Genomic DNA, 18,942 nt, shown 5'->3' with positions numbered 1-18,942 from the left:
TCGGTTCCCAACCCCTGAAGACCGAACCCTCGACCCCCATTTTCGAACTTCGCAGATTTTGCTTCTTTTACCGGTTTTCGACCACTTTCACGTTTTAAGCCCGCTTTTCGTGATTTTGACGTGGGATTTTCACCCAAACTCATATTTTGACATACAAGACCCTAAATATTTATAACTTAAACACATTTTTAGGGAAATCTTTATTTAAGAATAAAATCTAGTGGGTAAGTTATTGAGGTGGAGTGTTGACTTTGCCTTTAATTTATGACACATGCAACCCACAACACCCATTCCAGGGTCATAATCAGTCACCATTCCTCAATACTTAGTCAATTAGTTGTCCTTTCACACTCTTTCACCAACCCATAATCAGATCAAAGGGTTGGAAATCTTCACTTCACTTCCCACATTAGTCACTCTTTCTCAAGAAGAATCAAACTCAAATCTCTCTCACTTTCTCTCTTTAAAACTCGAAATTGAAGGCTATTCTTGAGCATTTCCCTCTAATTTTGATAAGTAACTTCATCCTACATTTGATTATCTTTCATCCTTTCACTCAAATCATGGATTCCTTACACAAATATCATCATATTTGTTACTAGATCTTCGAATCCTCAAGTACCTCCCAAGTGTTCTTGACTTGGAAACTCCTTTTCTTCATCATCCATCTACTAAAATCACTCAAATTGAGTTCATACCCCCACATTTTCATGTTTTCTTCAAGTTTAGGGGGATAATACAAGTTAAAACAACAACAACATAACTAAACTCAAACATCAGCTTTCAAAATAAAAGTTAATGTTCATTCACGAACTATTTTGACCATCTTAAACTTTTTAGTTTTCACAACTGTAATAGATACAAATAGTTCAGGTTTATACCTTTAAAATGACTACTTTCATATATCTATACGATTTTTCTACAATTTATAGTGATTTTTACAAAACTACCTATCAATGTAGCTACAAATTCAGACCTATCTGTGAATATGAGCATTTTCACACCAGTTAGGGGCTTATAAAATCATAAAAAATCTATGAACAAACTAGACACATTTTCTAAACTCTTAGAGTTTACGGAGCTAGTTTTCGATTTCGTATGATTTTTCTGAGATTTTTCTAAATCGGTGCAGAAATGGTAAAAACGAAGTTACAGATTTCAACTTTAATAACACTTTGTAACATGTTGAGCAAAGTGTAAATCTTTGATGGCTTCATATTTTGCATGTGTTTTCTGTTGGGATATAATTATATTACAGAAAAATGTTCACTATATTGTAAGAGCTCTTTATTATTACGATTAATACATGATGAGGCCTAGTAAACATAGTTATGTTTTGCTATATATTCTACTTACACAGAAAAAGAATACCACACATTGAAAACATTTTGATAAACTATAATATGTATATTTTATGTTACATATACATGACGAAAGAGTACATTTCTACAAAAAGGGGTTTTCAATTTCATGCTACGTAAATCTGTTAATGAATAAATTTGTGAGACATTCGCTTCACGTTACTTCTAAAGTAGCGCAACAAAAATCCTGTAATTATAACCATAATCTCTTGTAGGGAGAACGTGATAGTTCTGTATAGATCTATATTGAGTTTGACAAACACACACCTTAGTTGCATGCAATAGCTAGACCGATAGGTCTGGGGTGACAATTGTCATTAACATTCTGACGCCTGAAAAACGTCGTGTACAAGGCCAACTAAGTCATAGTATGGTTATAATAACTCACATGGGGTATTAACAAAATATAAGATTTATGGGATTTCCATTTAAACTAACAAGTTTATGTCAATTTAAACTTGCATGATTTACAATTTTATATGGAAAAATACTAGTACACTATTAGTCTTGGCATTTAAGACTACACTACATTTTAAAAGGGAAAATATTGGATTTTCTAGAACAAACATTACTTTTACAAGGAAGGATTTCAACATTTTATTCAAAAAGCTTATGAACTCACCAACTTAATTGTTGACACTTCTTCAAAACTACTTGTATTATCAGGGCATCAGTGAAACAAGCAAACAACAACTTTTGAGGATAGAACGCTAAGGCGTCAAACATTGTATTTTTGTCAACATAATGTAATTGATTTAGAAACATGTAAACTTATACTATGATTGTTTGTACTTTGAGCACTATTATACTCGTTGTTGTGATACTGTACATGAAGTCCTCCACCCTCGGACGTTTCCGCCATCCTGGGTTTGGGGGTGTGACAGATTGATATCAGAGCATTGTTTATAGTGAACATAGTTTATCAAACCACATAAGATATACAAACTATAAATACATTGGGACTAAAAGTCTTTGATTAAACATTTTTCAAATAACTATATTTTTGGTAATGAAATATTTTCTTTATAAAAAGTATAAGTACATACATGCATGTCGGTATAGTGGCCCATCTAGGATAAATTATGAAAAGTAAAATAAAAATGGATGGGTTGTACACTAACATTATGCCTCGGGGTATGTAATTAAGTCTAGGAGGAATATAGCATGATCAACTATATTCGTCCGAGAAGTGACTAACATATATCGGGGGATGGTTGTAGTGGGCAACAAGTTTATTAATATACCAACATTCATACCGAAACTTCAATTAGAGTCAAACAAATTGTTTAAAATACTATAGGAGTATTTTATGTACTAAAGTACAATATTTTTAGATTCATTATGTGCTTCTTACAACCCTATTCTCGTACAGACATCATGGCTGGATTCCATCTACCAGGAGACCCTTACTTCCCGAATCAAGGCAACAGGGGTTGGATAGAAGAAGACCCGGAGGAGGATCCCGAAGAGGAACCCTAGGAAGACCCCGAGGAAGAGGAAGAAGTGGACGGGGAAAACCTCGAGGAAGAAGAAGAAGTGGACGAGGAAGAATTTGAAGAAGAAATGGAGGTCGAAGAAGCTGAGGAGGAGCCGGAGGAAGAGTCGGAGGTCATCAACCCTCCTTACATAGTTAGGGTCCATGTGAACCGGTTTGGTTACAACAGACCTGAACCCCGTTGGGCAACTGAGATTCAAAGATGGGGTCGCCAACAGCGACAACGATCACCATTTGGCGATCAACAAGGTTATTACGACCTCACCCACGGAGGACCAGCTGATAAAGCCCTCCCCTTCGTGATCCAGCACATCATGAACTTGGGAAATCTGAACAGGGAAACTGCCAACCATGTTCAGGAGCTGAGGGTCGCTGCCGAAGTCGCCAATGTACGCACTCATGATTTGGAAATAGACCACTACCCTAGGGACCAACTCATAGAGGACCTTGCCACTGCACGGGCGGAAGCAAGGGAATATTAGGAAAGACTCCACGCTCTTGAGGAGAGAGTGGCCTTAGCCAAGCGACGACTGGAAGAGCTTCAAGGAGCCTCGACCTTGTCCCAAATTCTGCAAGGGACTAGTCGTCGTGAGTAATGTTCACTCTGCTCAAAAATCGCTATATTTTGGGTTTCAAGTACGTGTTTGTGCTACTCTTTCTTGCAAGTAGGTTCGACCTTGTGTTTAAGTGATTACACTATTTGAGGGATCGTTATGCTGTCAAAATTTTCTTCTACATTGATGTAATGTAGACCTTTTATGAGGTCAAATTTTCTTAAGCAATATGTACTAAACTTATATAAATGAAATTGAATTGCATTTTATCTTGTTGGATATTTTGCATGGAACTCATAACTTGATAATACAAACAAATTGCAAATGATAACTCTAAAATTCCTAAGGTGTGCCTCGAGGTTATGTGTAATTTAGGGACGATCAACTTAGAAATGGTGAGTCCGCCTTAGGACCTGTTTCTTTTTTGCTTGTGGACTTAGGATAGACTCATTAGGTTTAACGGTTTATCAAAACTTAATTTCATGCAATTGGCGTACGTCGAGTGAATTTTAGGAGTGGATCAAGCATGAAGTAGAACATAAGTGTTGGGTTGAGTCACTATCACTAAACTCACAAGTTTAGTTGTATAAACTTTATTTATGAATTGCTTTCGAATACAATAAATTTGGGACGTAATACTGGTAATGTAGCTCAAATAACACACGACTCGTCCTTACTATTAAAGAATTACCAAAGTTTTTGTTAATTTATTGACAGAATTATGCCACGGAAAAACCCCAGACCTACTCTCAATGAACTACCCTCTCCGCCACCATCTCCACCACCACCTCCGCAATTCGACCCTGCCATGTTTCAAGCTACCATAACAGCAGCAGTAGTGGCTGCAATGTCGCAAATAGGTACGAACGGTGCCGGTGGTTTTGGATCTAGTGTTATGCACTCTAATCACGAGGACAGTGCGGGGCATATGAAAGAATGTTCTTATAAAGATTTCAAGAATGGAAAACCCGATTCTTTCAATGGAAGGAGGGGCGTCATCACCCTAATGCAACTCCCTAATTAAAGCAATTTAGGTATCTTCCCTAATTAAGTTAGTGCTCGTGTCTATTCAAGCATACGTCCTAAATATAGCAGTCAGTCATCTCACAATCATCGCTTAGCATTCTATGTTTAAGTCTAGAAATTTCCTACAATTCCTAGTTCGCTTTAACTAATTCTCTGATACCAATTGTGATATTCCCAAATTCACGATCATTTTAAAAATTGTATTTATGCTAAAATCAGAATATCCTTTTTGAAGAATAATATTGCGGAATTTGTTCCCAAAAATATAATAAATATATTATCAAAGCATTTCCAAAGAAATGTATTTTATTTGTATTTACATTCATTTACACTAATAATTTACATCTCCTTTAATCTCTCAGTGTAATGTAACTTCGCGTCGATACTTGTGATTCAAAAAAACTAAATGGGTCAAGTTGACAAACTTGGTGAGTACACATGGTTTTCAACCCACAATAATATAGTTAATTTGTTTCTTCACATATTTCATGTTAAACAATTAATCCGATTACCCATCCCCATTTTCTTCATTTAATATTCCTTAAAGATTTATCCTAAGGGTCATCCTCTCATCTCCTTACATCGCATTTCCTTATATGTTTGTTCCTAAGGACTTCTCCTAAGGATGATCACCTACATCGCATAGACAGTAGTGATTCGGGGATTACTCCCCCAATACGTGTCCCGTAAGGATTAGAGTATCATCGCATGAATACGTAATTACTACATCGCCTGAACTCGTAATTCATCACCTACAGGTTATCAGCCTTCCGATGTTTCGACATGACTTGTTTAGATTAGTCACTGGTCGCCATCTATACTCTGGTAGATGACTACATCGCAACATCATAGGTCAAGGTTATGGCATCACTTAATCATCTCTTATCTCACATCACATATTCATCATCACATATCTATCATCATCTTTCTATCATCACCTATCTCTCATCACCCGTCGCTACCTAATACATATTTATAAGTATAAAGTACACATACAATTTAAACCACGTAAACATGTATAAATCGTTCATTTAGCATAGATATCAGGAACATAGATAATAAGCACGTATAACATGTATTAATGTTAAATACTTCATATCTATATGTAAGACAAAAGTAACTATGCGCTCAATTATTAAAGTGATGACTTGAAATTCAGGCAGCACTTCGCTTCTAACAATTTTCTTTTCCTTCGACGATACTGATGTGTGTAAAATGCACTGGTTTTATTCCTACTCTAAAAATATAGATTTAGCACACAAAGGCAATGAACCTGTCTTTTAGTGGTATAGTTGAATAAGTGGGGTGTCGAACTCAGGGAACGGAAATTAAGCTAATAACTAATTTTAACTAAACAAGTAACAAAAGTAAAGGGTTTTCTCTAGTTTTATGAGACTAGAAACTTAAACACACCACCTAACACGTAATTAACTAATCAACTAAAGCAAGTAAAAATTCACCAGATTTAATAAAAGGGTTTCTGTTTAGGTCCAACCAATTCACTCCTATGGTTAATTCTATGATAAAGTAATAAATTAATTGTTATTGGTTACCAACTATAGTGATTAGATTCGCATTCGCTATTACCAACCCTTAGAAAATTAATCAATTCAAGCAGTGATCAAGTGTTTAAACTAATTAATTCCCTAGTTCAATTATTTGGATTAAATAAGATTTGTAATTGGTTAATCAAATTAGTAATTCAACTAACCTCTTGTTTGTTGGTTTCTCAAACAAGCTCACACATTAATTTTCCCATTCTCTAATTAATCCTAGTTTCATATTCACTAATCCTAGGCATATAATAAAGTGTTCACATAAATCATATGAGGTTAACAATTAAGAGATGTTCATGCAGCCTAATTGTCATCCAATTAACAGAAAATAGTTATGGTTAATGCATAAGGGTCTTTAACAAACTTAATTTATTAAAATCACCAATAATCAATCAATCAAAGTATGAATCAAACCATACGAGTAATTTGGTCTTTCCTAAACATAAACTACAAAAATTAAGCTCATGATTACAGTAAAAGAGAAGCTAAAAACGAATTTAGTTGATCTAAACATGATTCACTTCTAAGAATAAGTGGAAAGTTTAACCTAATTCGCCTTGAGTCTTCTAAAGATCAAAAATTAGGGTTCTTCAGGTCTCCAAGGGTTTCCTCAGCCGCAAGTTATTCTCCAAAGAAGCCAAAAAAACTCTTCAATTCGGAATTAAATCCTCTATTTATAATTATCTCAAAACAGGGGCAACTCGGCGAGTATGTATCCAACTCGCCGAGTTCCTTTGAGAAATACGTGTACAACGAGGACTCTAGACATTACTTCGGGAACATTCATTGGAACTCACCGAGTAGCTTCTGGACTCGCCAAGTAGCTCCAGGTTTGTTCTTCTTTCTTCATTCTCCAGTTTCTAATTGCTTCTCCTTCTTCGTTTTTGCTTCTGAGCATGTCTTCTGGACTGAAAATATAATTTAGACATTATTAAGTAACTTTTGTCCATATTATGCAAATAATTAGCTAATAACTGATAAAAATCTATACTAAACACATGGATAAATATGCACATATCAGATACCTAGATCATTATGACTAGATTTTAGTCTAATATTTATTGTGCCTAATTATTAGTATATATTCATCATTAACTCAAAGTCTTCTTCATGATCTATCAACTAAGCATTAGCTAGACAGGTGGGAGGCAGGACCATTTCATCATATACCTTTTCTGAAATCCAACAACCAAGCCCAACGTGACCATTCTAGACACCTCTCCCATAAGTGGATCAATTTGTATAACGACTTTGATTCATTGATAAATCTTGTTTATAGGTTCATAATAACGATAATGAACTTAAACATAAGTTATACTTAATGTAGGGTAAACATAACTCACTTACAAGGGGTTTTAGCGAGGAACGGGGCTCTGCTCAGGCAGAAATTATGAGCCGAAATCTCTTCTTCTCAGAACCTTCCGGCACTCTGGGACTCGCTACTAACTCCTAAGAAGGGCTAGAAAAAATCCTTGAGACTTTGGGGAGGTTTGGGAGAGAATTTAAGAGAATGTGTAAGGAAATGAGGTGATTTGAGCCTCTATTTATAGGTTGGAAATCAAGCAACATGACGTGTTACTGAGCCCAACATGTCGTGTTGGGGTTCCAAGTGTCACCATCTGGTGAAAAGGCATGGGGAAGAAGCAGTGGCTCAGATCGCATCACGTGTCACTCGTAGATTACTCCAAAAACTAAGTATCTTCTAAAATCCGTAATATTCGCATACGAGCTCCATTTTTGACGTTCTTTATATCCACGCATAGGTATCGACGAGATCTACATCTTTCATTGAGACTTCGTCAGCTAATTTTGACTTTATTTTTAAAGTTATATTTTAATAGGCTTGGATAGTTAAAGTCCGTTAAAAATTCATAACTTTGTCATCCAACGTCCGTTTTTTACTGTCTTTATATCGTTGAGCTCCTATTAATGAGATCTTCAATTCTCATTTAGGTTGTGTAAGCTAAAAACTGATCGATCTAAAATTCGATTTCCAGGCTGTGTACTACTATATGAAATATTAGAAAAATCATACTTTTTCAAACGAAGTCAGATTTGAACGTTCTTTTTATGTACGTTCTCAGTTTAACATATTTTATGACTTTTTTTTAGATTTATAAGGTTAAAAAGAAGTTTATTGAAAATTCACTTTTTACGATACGCGGCGTCGTGCCGGTTTAGTCATAAAACTTCGATGAATCATAACTTCTTTGTTATAAGTCAGATTTTAGCGTTTTTTTATATATACGGAATCCTTGTGACATATATTATAAATTGGTTAAGATTATTTATTATAAACAATCTTCTATCAAAAAGGCATTTTTAACGCTTATTGTATCTAAATTGACTAGCCAGAATCTGTGGGCGTTACACCAACAAACTCGTTAATAAGAAATAGGTCAAGTGCTTCCACAAGTCCTACCTCTTTCAACCAATGTCAATCCAAAGGATTTGGCACATGAACCTCCCTAACCCGCATCGAAGCAAACTTGTTCCTCTATTCGACCAAAACCACGGGCTCAACAACCGCGGGGAAATTGTACCATGGAAATTCTTGAGGTTCACGTAGGTTTCCTTGCCTTCTTCCTCTCATTTTTCACAAAAACAAATAACAAAAACAACCCAAAACAAAACATCAAATTAGATGTGAAACATAAACTAAAATTTCTTGCTGACTGAAGACACAACATGTCATAGCGAACAAACAGGTTCGGTGATGGGGTTTCAAATTAGACAGATCGATCGACTAAACATAAATCAAGCACAAGGGTTTTGTTTACGTTGAATAATATCACTATTAGCCATAACTTTCATGTCAAAATCGAATAAAACAACCTTAAATCAACTCAAAATTGGAACCCTAGTTCTTGAGAAATCCCTAAAAATTTATCCAACAACCAAGTTGATGCTCAAAATCAACATTATAACATTAATTAACTTATTAGGAGTAGAAAGATTGTACTTTTTAAGTAGAAAACCACTGAAAATCGGAGATTCTTGGAGAAATATGTAATGGAGAGAAAGCAACGATGTTTTGAGTGTAGTGGGTGAAAAATGTTTTCAATTTTGACTTTTAGGGTTATATAAACTTATTGCGTAAAAACCTTCACCATGTTGCATTAAATAGGTATTACGCCATTGTGTTTTGAATTCTCGTGATTATTGGAACTGTTTCAGCCACCACGCTGTGGGAACAGCTCATCCACGTCGTGGTACTGCATAGTGCACTTTTTAAATTCTTTCAAAACAAAATTTAATTAAAAACACCACACCCCAAGCTTGTGCCTTACTCGCCCAAGTAGCAAAAATCATAACAATCATTAAAACATGAACAAAAAAATCTTTCATGAAAACTTCTATGAACTTTTCCACCATGTCGTGGAAGATGGCGGTTATGCATCTTTGTAACTAGTGTGTTGCATAATCGAAATGTCATTCGATGATAGGCAAAGGTCCCACATGTACACGTAATTGTCGTCTTCTTTTGGTCTCGTGGCTCGATGTGAATATGAAAATACCCTGAAAAACCATCTAAAAAGCAGTAATAAAGATGACTGGATAAACGCTCGAGCATTTGATTAATAAAACGTAAGGGAAAATGGTCTTTGCAAGTGGTATCATTTAACTTTAGATAATCGATGCACACTCACTAACCGATTACCGTTCCTATCATAATAAGCTCGTCATTGTCATTCACTGCCACCGTCATGCCACCCTTTTCGGTACCATATGAATTGGGCTAACCCATGGACTATCAGAATGGAATATATGATTTCAGTATCCCTCAATTTCACCACTTCCTTCTTAACCACTTATTGCAGGTTTGGATTGAATCGTCTCTATGGTTGTACCACCGGTTTAGCACCTTCTTCTAGATTGATTTTATGCGAGAAATATGAAGGGTTAATTCCTTTTATGTCGGTAATCTTCTAATAATAGTGTTTTTTACATTTCTTCAATACTTCAACCAAACTTTTCTTCTCTTCGGGCTCAAGACCAGCTGCTATAATGACACGCTTTCTACATATTTTCCTCTAAAAATGCATATTCCAAATGCTCGGGCAAGGTCTTCAATTAGATTTCCGACTTTTGTGCAGTCTCCACGATGTGGGAATCTGCCTGCCACACCGTAGCGATTTCAAATGGCTGACCGATCTTAAGTTTTCAGTGGAGTGTCAAGCTTACCAAATCCCCCATCTTCATAGGTAACTTGTTCAACATAATGGCTGATCAATTCTCATTCAAGAATACATTCGTTGCCTCCGTAATCTTCTTTCTATTCATGAGAAGATCCTTGAAAAATTTAGCATATTTTGGCATTTGGGACATTGCTTCAATGAATGGAATGTTGATCTGAAGGGCCTTGATATGCTCTAGGAACTTCTTGTAATATTTGGCTTACTTGTTGTCACACCCCAAAACTGGAATGGCGGAAACGTTTTGGGGTGGAGGATGTCATGTACAGTATCACAACAATGCATAATAGTAAAAAAAGCAACAACATCATCCATTGCATTAATAATATAATTTAATACAAGTGTGTTCTGTGTATAGTTTATAAGACACCAAAAATGAATAATCAAAATAAAGACAAGTCTTGAAAGCTTCGTCTTTTCAAAACCTGGTCATCGGTACCTGTCTACTGGTGACCTAAAAATACAAGTTATTTGGAAAGCATAGATCATCATTAAAGTTGGTGAGTTCATAAGTAATTTAGTGTCATTGTTTGTATGAAAGTGTTTGTAAATGTTTGATGTAAATGTTTGTAAGTGTTTGTAGTAAATGTTTGTATCTCCTAGAAAATCCTATATTTTCTACCAAAAGTAACCTTATACCAAGGCCCGAGTGTTTTGTATGTTGTTTGTTTGTAAAAGTTTGTATCTTTCCGAAGTATGACTATCATTTCCAAAATATAGTTTACATTACTGTTTATGTGAGAAGATCACAATGTGAATGCAATGGGAAAATAACGATGTACTGTAGTATTGTATATAAGTAACTACCAATGTACTAACTACCTTAAACCAGTTTGTTAATTAAGGTAAAATGTGATGAGGTTGGAACCATACTTGATTGACTAGTAAAACATGACGATCAAGGATGTCGAAATGGTATGACATTCGTCATCCATAGACCTGAAGGTCCCAATGTAGCTAGCAACAAGGTGTAGGACGGTCGGTCTCGTATAGATCTATACACAAATTCATGCTCTCCCTCCAGGAGAATCTGGTTACAAAACGTGACACAACAATAGATTGTCATGCCATGAAGTAGTGGCTCACATTAATGTTATAGTATTCTAGTGTTTGTATAGTATGCTCTAGTGTATTGTATGTTCTTTCTATTCTAATGTATAGTATGTTCTCTTAGTTTCTCATCATAGTATGTTCTTTCTGTTTCTCATAATAGTAAGTTTGTATTCACTCATGAATGAACTAACTCTTGTATGTATCACTGTACTAGAAATAGTGAGTAGTGAACCTCTAAACTATACATATTATAGTTTACTAGTAATGTTGTTTAAATATCTATGTATGTTTGTACACCTTTGCTACCCAAAGGTGCTGAACCGATGTAAGAACTTTTATATCTATACACATATACATAATTTATAACTAAGATTCAAACAACATTCTGACAAACAACCGTATACCCTAAGTCCACAACCAAATAAGGAATAGGAAATAAAGTGAGTTATCAGTCCTAAGCCCTTTCAACCTTATTTATATAACTATATCTGTATAGACATGATTTTGACAATATATAAGTTTAAAAGAGTTTAATAAAGGGTTTAACATATAAAAGGTTTTTAACCATTTGAATGGTAACAGATGACTTGATGTCAGTTTATAAAATGTTTTGAAGAGTTAGTTTGATAAAACAGTTTGAAGTATAAGAAAATCCACTTGTTTCATAGTTATTAATCACAAACTATTATGTTATCAACTTGTATTCCCCCCCCCCCCCCCCCATAAAAGCATTTAAAATCATTTAAAAGTTCGATTAACGGGTATGAACTCACCTGCAGTGAGTGATACGAATGTAAGATCGATTGAAGGATGCTAAGTGTTAAGTGAAGTCTCGAACACAAACGGATCCTATTAAGCACATAATGACACATATATGTATATAATTAGTGTTTAGGAAACTAATTATGATAGAGAACCACCTTAGGAACTAGGAAACACTTGAATGGAAGTGTTATAATCACAAAGGATCGCATATAAGGGGTTTATGGCCATTGTGTTTACGGACAAGGTGTTCACGGCCAAAGAAGTTTGCGGCCAAGGGAGTTTACGGTCAAAGATGTTCACGACCAATGAAGATCTTGAGGAGGGTTTACGGCCAAGGGAGATGCTTGTGGCCGTAAACTCTTATTGTTCTTGGGAAGTGGCTATTTTTAAGGGTGTATGTTAAGAACTTCTATAGGATAACTAGTACATGGGAAGATACTTACATTTTGAAGCTAGAAGGAGGTGTTTAAGGTCCAAAAACTAGTGTTTGTTCTTGGTTTTCTTGAAGATCTAACCCAAAAAGATGAATTTCATGGATGAAATCAAAGGGTGACACTAGATTAAGAAGAATAACATCTAATAACATGGAAGAAATGCTTACTCTTTTGAAGATCAAGGTGAAAATCTTGATGATAGTTGAGAGAGAATCTGAAATCTAGGTTTGGAAGTGTAAGAAATGACTATAAATGAAGATACAACTCATATATGGACATGAGTTTACGGCCAAGGAGGTGTTTACGGTCATAATTAAACTCCAGTTGATGGTCATAAACTCCAATTTACAGCCGTAAACTCCTTATGAATGGAGTTTATGGCTTGTATGTTGCACACTGCTATAACAACCCAATTTTCACATCCAAAAATTTCATTTTTAAATCAATACTTTGGATAGCATTTGTAAATAAAACATTGTGATCAAATCATTCCACAATCATATATCATGTTTGAAAAACCAAAATACAAAATCAACTGAATATCATAGTACAAATCCCAAAACAATCTCGTAAGGCGAAAAATAGTGTACGTGTATGATGTATTGCTACCGCGCCAGCTCCTTCCCCTTTGATGAAGAGGTACCTGAAACCAAACTAAAAACTATAAGCACAAAGCTTAGTGAGTTCCCCCATCATACCCCATACCATACAATCATATAACATACAATACAATCATATAACATACAATACAATCATATAACATACCATACTTGTCAGGCATTTCTGGGGTGCCCGACCTACATGGTACGACCATTCTGGGGTGCCGACCACCCTTCGGTCCTAACAACCGAACCTTGGGGACTGTTTCACCCCCTACCACTACTACTATCACATATCATAACATAACATACTATCAGATATATCTGGGGTGTCTGACTACCCTTCGGTCCTAACAACCAAACTCGAGGACTGTTCCCCTCCTACTACCCCTAACACATATCTCAGATCATGCTAGCATATAATCATGACATCACATACTATCAGACGTATCTGTGGTGTCTGACTACCCTTCGGTCCTAACAACCAAACTCTACTACTATAACACATCAAGCTAGCATATAACATATCAGGTAGTAGCAAAACTAGATGATATCACAAAGACAATCATCTAACACATAAATCCTACTGGTAGGCCGACATTGTGGCCGTAGACCCACTGCTACTGGAAGGTAACTCACCTCGAAGTAGCTGCTGATCTGCGCTGGAACTGTCCGTCTGCTGCTGCTGCTTCGGAAATCCTCCGGCTGTAATTCCCACGAAACACTCAATCAAACACTGCTAACTGTCCTTAGGGTAAAATGACCATTTTACCCCTGACCAAGTCAAAAGTTAAAGTTAAAGTCAACTTCCAATTGACCCGACTCACCGAGTTGGCTCGCTAACTCGTCGAGTCCCTATCCAGTCGATTGTCCTCACTCCCGTCCCTACTTGTCGAGTTAGGCATTGACTCGATGAGTTCTCCTTCTATACAGATATCCAATAGTCCTTCATTCGACTCGCTGAGTTGCATGAAAAACTCGTCAAGTTCATCTTCATCCGATGAGCCCTCTGGTCCGTGACTCACTGAGTTGTATGAATAACTCATCGAGTCTGTTCTTGAGGCAAGAAGATTGCCTTGGACTCACCGAGTCAGGGTATTGACTCGCTGAGTCCCTCCATTACTGAATCTGGCTTCCGACTCACTGAGTCCACTTATAGCTCACTGATCCCACTTGGCGTAACTCAAAAGGGGGAAATCGGGGACTCGCGACTCGACTCGTCAAGTTCGAAGATCGACTTGCCGAGTTGCATGCATACAATTACTATATACTTGATTCTGCTTGAATCTAATGCATTCCATACATAGATCTGGGTTCTTAGGGTAGGTTTTACAAGTAAAGTTTCCAACTTTACGTGTATTCATGCATCAAAAGGAAAATAAGAGGCTTAACAAGGACTAGAAGAGTAGATCTAGGACTTATACACAAGTTAGGCTCATAAAGGCAATAGATCCGAGCTCCTAGAGCTTAATCATGCCTAGATCTGAAGTCCGTTAACACTATAAGCTCATTACTCAAAGATCAAGACTAGAAGAGGCCTTAAGATGACTATCTTAAGCTCTTAAGGAGATAATAATGAAGGAATAGAGAGGGTTTTGAGTCTAATACCTCTAGAAGCTCTGAAATGGCACAAAGATTCTGGATCTTCTTCCTCTCCTATTAATCTACCTTTTTCTTTTCTCCAAAACTTCAAGGAATTGCACCAAAAGCACTCAAATTACTAAAAGAAGGGTTAGGGATTTGTGAGGGGTGTTCTGGATGTAATGGGGCCGTTATGAGGCACAAAAAAAGATGTTTAAATAGGGTGAAAACCTATGAAATTTGGGTTTCATCCAGACTGGCGGACTCGCCGAGTCCAGGATATGGACTCGTCGAGTTGCTAACTTAAACGTGCTCGATATCTCATCTCTAATCGGCGAGTCGTGCCTATAACTCGCCGAGTTCCAGATAAAAATGCAAAAATACTTATATTAAAATACATACCAGGAACCAGATGCTACAACTGCACTCTAGAATACACTTCCTAACATTTTTTATTTGAAGGTACTAGGCTTATAACACTCAAACAAACCCTAAACAGTGATAAAGGATAGCAGAAACGAGTTTGAATTGATTGAATCGAATGGTTACACAAGAAAGAAAATCCGGGTTGTCACACTTGTCTTTCTTGGCTCGGCTTGGGAATGGTATCGGTTGTTGATATGTCTGGATCGAAGGAGTTTTATTGACTTCAGCAGTCGGCCATGCCATGGTTGGCTCTTCACCAAGCCGTAGTTGTGGTTTAGTGGCCTTCTCTTGAGTTTTATTTTTTGGTTCCTGCACAACATCTGAATCATTGTTAGAAATAAGAGTCAAAGGAGTAATAATTTTACCACTCCTTGTATGATGGCCTTAACATGCACCTTTGTTTCATATTTCTTGGAAGTGTACCTGGTAAACGCTCATTGAATTGATTCAAAATTAGGTTGATTTGTTGTTCAACATTTCATATGGAGGTTTGTTGATTTCAAATGGCGGCATCAATCTCGTCGTGTCTCTTTTTCGATGCAGCTGCGAATCGGGCAAGCATGGCTTCAAGGCCAACCTTCTTTTCGGGAGGTGGTTGCTCCTTTAGGTAAAACATGTGACCTGGTTTCGTATACTTCTCATCTTTCTCCTTTTAATACTCATCGTAGGGTAGCCACTCATTCTTTGGTTTCTTCCAATTTTCATCATACATATCTCCATTTGAATAGCAAGCTTACACCTTCTGATTTCCGTTTTCATCAAGGTCACACTCCTTTGTCAAATGCAGTCCACCATAATTGTCACATCCAAACCAAATTGCATGGTTGGATTGATCCATCTTGGTCATCCTTCGGTCCATCGATTCTAATTTTTCCATAACCACCGCCATGTTCTCGTTGTATGCATCCAAACTTCCCCTACCTCGTGTAACATATTCTCGTGGGTCATGATATTTGCATGAATGTTTTGCGAATTGTTCAATCAAATCCTTAACAATAGTTGGTTCTTTCTTTGTAATTGGCCCTTGAGATTCAAGGAGTTATCTTGTTGTAACGTTTACCCCATCGTAGAAGATAGATACTTCTTGATGCACATTGAGATCGTCTTGGGGCAATTCCTAAGCATGCCTTTATACCTCTCCCAAGCTTCAAACAAAGACTAACCATCATTTTGTTGGAAGATTTCTATATTCTTCTTGATTTTGGCTATTTTTGATGGTTGGCTAAATTTCTTAATGAAAGCTTCGCGTAGATTCGTCCAAGTTATAATTGCTCCAGGTGTAAGGTACTTTAGGCAGATTTTTGCATCTCCTGTGAAAGTTACTAGAAGCATTGTGAGTGACACTGCTTCTCATGAGACATTTGGAACATTGAAGTAATTTGCAATGTCCGTAACTTCATCGATGTTCGTAAATGCATCTTCATGATCTTTTCTGGAAAATGGAATGTCCTTGAGCATTCCATGTGTCCCTTGAGCTCAAAGTTAGTTTTAGCTGGGCTTTCTGGTGGAGCAAGGCCTAGTTCATTGTCATTGCGCACGTGTTTCTTATATGCCTCCATAGTAATCTGTGTAATATCCGCCATCTCTTATTATGGTTTGAGTTCTCTTTCAAAATCTGAATTAGTCGCGTACTCACTCTCTACTTCGTTCGGTTTTACTTCTTCTTTGGGATTGCTTTTTCTTTTCTCCTTTCTTTGTTTCTTTTGCGAACAATGGAATCGCGATCTTCAACACTAGGTACTATAGAGGATGAAGATGCTCGGATCATAAACTAATTGCAACAAAACAAAACAAAAAAAATAAACACGTAAAAAGAATAAGAATGATTAATCAAAAACTGTCAAGACATCTGCCACAATGTGGTGATAAATTCCCACGTTGTGGTAACGTAATAAATAGCAAACCAAAAAAAAAAAACAGAAAAATTCAAACTTTATATGAATAAATCTCACACAAAGGATCGAAAACAAATAGTAGATGAAAAATTAACTAGAATCAAGCCATTCCATGGCAACGACGCCAAAAAACTATATACGTATTTTATGTACTAAGTAATAAACCAAATAATCTAGATAAAATAATATGTGATAGGAAATATACCTAATCGAATAGTAGGACAGTTCAGGTAAGCATGGTATTGAACATAAGGAACAACAATAATAGTTAAAATACCTACTAAATGTTAACTAATTTTAACGATTAATAAAAGAGAGGGTTTTTTCTAGTTTTTCAAGTCTAGAAACTTAAACACTAATTATCAATGAAGCAATTTGGCAAAGAAACAATTTAAAACTAAAGAAGAAACAAAGAAATGTTTTTAATGCAGAAATTAAAGAGACTTTCGCTTATATTTGATTCACTTGCTCCTATGGTTGATTTTGTGGAAAGTGCAATGGATTATTATTTTTTTGCTTACCGATTCCTAGATTGATTAGACTTAGGATCAATAGACTAAGCCTTTAGTTACACAAGTTTAATCATTTAGTGATTAATTGGACAACTAAACAAGCAAACTAGTTTTCAATTCGAATTATGCAAGACTTGTAATTTTTATTGACATAAACGGTTATAAACATCAATTAAATACATGATTGTTCTATATATATTAATTTACCAACATTTATATTTATTCCTAGGTTTTTGGTCAAAACACTAGTCTTATAACAACATTATTTAAAACATCATAAGATTCAAGACAATTAAGATATATAGATCATACAATCTCAATTAAACGTAACAATAAACAGAGAATAATTTGTCATTAACATTAAAAGTTTCTTTAACAAGCAAGCATAATAAATAAGCAACTAGTAAGAATCCAAATCCACTTAATCAACACATAGTATGCAAGATCGTCTACTGTAAACAAAAGTTAGGGTTTTTAGCCCATAATTATAGGAAACAAACACATAAAAATGAAATCCACCTTGCTAAGCAAGATCAAAACCAAATAATTAAGTGATTAAGAGTAATGTTGCCTTTAGATCTCTTCAAAATCAAGCTCTCTGTCGAACTCTGTACTCTAAAGCCTCCAAAGGATGTCTCTGGTCTTCAAAAGTCGACAATAGCTTCTAGCATAAGTTAGGGATGAGATAGGAATCAATCTATTTATAAAACCTGAAATTAGCTTACCACACAGTGACAATTAGGCACCACGGGGTGGCGATCATTAACATCGCGTATCCGCTAAGTAACTCTATGATCGGGAAGTCTCCAATCACCACATCATGGTACTCCATATTCAAGGCTTCTTTGAATTTACATAACTCGATCCATTTTTCCCGCTTTTGGCTCCACAATAACTTCTTTTTAATCTCAAGCATGTCTTTGCTGCTAGAAAACAAATTTTAAATAAATAACCTTTTGTTCTATAATAAGCATAAATGCAGCAAAATGTACTAATATAATGCATGAAATATATGACTAAATATACACATATCAAAAAGCAATAATTTCCATCTTTCATAGCCTCTCCTTGTGTGTGACTTGTAGGACAACAAAAATGAACTTTAGATAGATGTATTACCTTATGGAAATCCAGAAATAAACCACCAAAAGGATTCTAAGGAAGAAGCTATATGAGTCCCACCAAAAGTGCACCAAGTGCACCAAAGATTCCACCTTTCTTCTTCACTTCAACACACCACCAATGGCAAGAACCCTAAAACACTATGTCAAGAAGATGGAGGCTTAGGGTAGGGTTTGTTGGCTGCAAATGAGAGTTTAATCCCGAATTAGGGTTAAGTGTGGTATAAATATGAGTCCATCTTTCATGTAGGTCCCTCAAAGTGTGTAAAAATGACCATATGGCCCATGTACATAATCAAGGAATCATTTTCTACACTTTACCTCCCTTAAGTTAAATTTAATCAATAGGAAAGTAACTTAACATGAGA

This window comes from Lactuca saligna, chromosome 2 (genome assembly GCF_052625555.1).
Source record: "Lactuca saligna cultivar CGN05327 chromosome 2, ASM5262555v1, whole genome shotgun sequence".
NCBI classification, from domain to species: domain Eukaryota; kingdom Viridiplantae; phylum Streptophyta; class Magnoliopsida; order Asterales; family Asteraceae; genus Lactuca; species Lactuca saligna.
The sequence above is the reverse complement of the archived record's forward strand: the minus strand, read 5'-3'. Positions refer to the sequence as shown.